Raw genomic sequence first — 2156 nt, forward strand, 5'->3', positions numbered from 1 at the left:
TTTAGACAACGAATCATCCCAAATTGAGGAGGTGGACTTTGAGAGCAAGATTTATGATTTTTTCCCCTTTACCTCTTTTTCTGAGTGTGTATCTGTATGCTTCTGTGTGAGATTTTGTGTGTATAGCTTTGCCTCCACAATTGTCCTACAGTTCTATCCGTCAGTTTTTTCTTTTCTCTTAATAATTATTTTTTATTTTAATAACTTTATTGTATTTTATCTTATTTTATTTTACTTTATGTTCTTTCTTTTTTGCTTCCTTCCCTCCTTCCTTCCTTCCTCCATCCCTCCCTCCCTCCGTCCCTTCCTTCCTTCTTTCTTTCTTTCTTTCTTTCCTCCTTGCTTGCTTTCTTTCTACTTCTACTAATTCTTTCTTTCTACTTTTTCTCCCTTTTCTTCTGAGCCGTGTGGATGAAAGGTTCTTGGTGCTGCAGCCAGGAGTCAGTGCTGTGCCTCTGAGGTGGGAGAGCCAACTTCAGGACACTGGTCCACAAGAGACCTCCCACCTCCACATAATATTCAAACGGCAAAAATCTCCCAGAGATTTCCATCTCAACACCAGCACCCAGCTTCACTCAACGACCAGCAAGCTACAGTGCTGGACACCGTATGCCAAACAACTAGCAAGACAGGAACACAATCCCACCCATTAGCAAAGAGGCTGCCTAAAATCATAATAAGGCCACAGACACCCCAAAACACACCACCAGACGTGAACCTGCCCACTAGAAAGACAAAATCCAGCCTCATCCACCGCAACACAGGCACTAGTCCCCTCCATCAGGAAGCCTACAGAGCCCACTGAAACAACCTTAGCGACTGGGGAGAGAAACCAAAAGCAACGGGAACTACGAACCTGCAGCCTGCAAAAAGGAGACCCCAAACACAGTAAGATAAGCAAAATGAGAAGACAGAAAAACACACAGCAGATGAAGGAGCAAGATAAAAACCCACCAGACCTAACAAATGAAGAGGAAATAGGCAGTCTACCTGAAAAAGAATTCAGAATAATGACAGTAAAGATGATCCAAAATCTTGGAAATAGAATAGACAAAATTCAAGAAACATTTAACAAGGACTTAAAAGAACTAAAGAGGAAACAAATAATGATGAACAAAACAATAAATGAAATGAAAAATACTGTAGATGGGATCAATAGCAGAATAACAGAGGCAGAAGAACGGATAGGTGACCTGGAAGATAAAATAGTGGAAATAACTACTGCAGAGCAGAATAAAGAAAAAAGAATGAAAAGAACTGAGGACAGTCTCAGAGACAACTGGGGCAACATTAACTGCACCAACATTCAAATTATAGGGGTTCCATAAGAAGAAGAGAAAAAGAAAGGGACTGAGAAAATATTTGAAGAGATTATAGTTGAAAACTTCCCGAATATGGGAAAGGAAATAGTTAATCAAGTCCAGGAAGCACAGAGAGTCCCATACAGGATAAATCCAAGCAGAAATACGCCAAGACACATATTAATCAAACTGTCAAAAATTAAATACAAAGAAAACATATTAAAAGCATCAAGGGAAAAACAACAAATACACACAAGGGAATCCCCATAAGGTTAACAGCTGATCTTTCAGCAGAAACTCTGCAAGCCAGAAGGGACTGGCAGGACATATTTAAAGTGATGAAGGAGAAAAACCTGCAACCAAGATTACTCTACCCAGCAAGGAGCTCATTCAGATTTGACAGAAAAATTAAAACCTTTACAGACAAGCGAAAGCTGAGAGAGTTCAGCACCACCAAACCAGCTCTACAACAACTGCTAAAGGAACTTCTCTAGGCAAGAAACACAAGAAAAGGAAAAGACCTACAATAACGAACCCAAAACAATCAAGAAAATGGGAATAGGAACATACATATCGATAACTACCTTCAATGTAAATGGACTAAATGCTTCCACCAGAAGACACAGCTTGGCTGAATGGATACAAAAACAAGACCCATATATTTGCTGTCTACAAGAGACCCACTTCAGACCTAGAGACACATACAGACTGAAAGTAAGGGGATGGAAAAAGATATTTCATGCAAATGGAAACCAAAAGAAAGCTGGAGTAGCAATTTTCATATCAGACAAAATAGACTTTAAAATAAAGACTATTAGAAGAGACAAAGAAGGACACTACATAATGATCAAGGGA

At 39.5% G+C, this 2156-nt stretch overlaps 1 protein-coding gene across 1 annotated transcript in view; it reads right to left on the bottom strand.

The window, feature by feature from the left end:
• The window catches only part of VPS13B (vacuolar protein sorting 13 homolog B), a 778183-nt gene that overhangs the window by 688923 nt on the left and 87104 nt on the right, over positions 1-2156 (bottom strand). The gene's annotated exons all lie outside the window — the stretch shown is intronic.

Source organism: Monodon monoceros, unplaced genomic scaffold (assembly GCF_005190385.1).
Source record: "Monodon monoceros isolate NGI ecotype Baffin Bay Population unplaced genomic scaffold, NGI_Narwhal_1 Super_Scaffold_14, whole genome shotgun sequence".
Classification (NCBI taxonomy): domain Eukaryota; kingdom Metazoa; phylum Chordata; class Mammalia; order Artiodactyla; family Monodontidae; genus Monodon; species Monodon monoceros.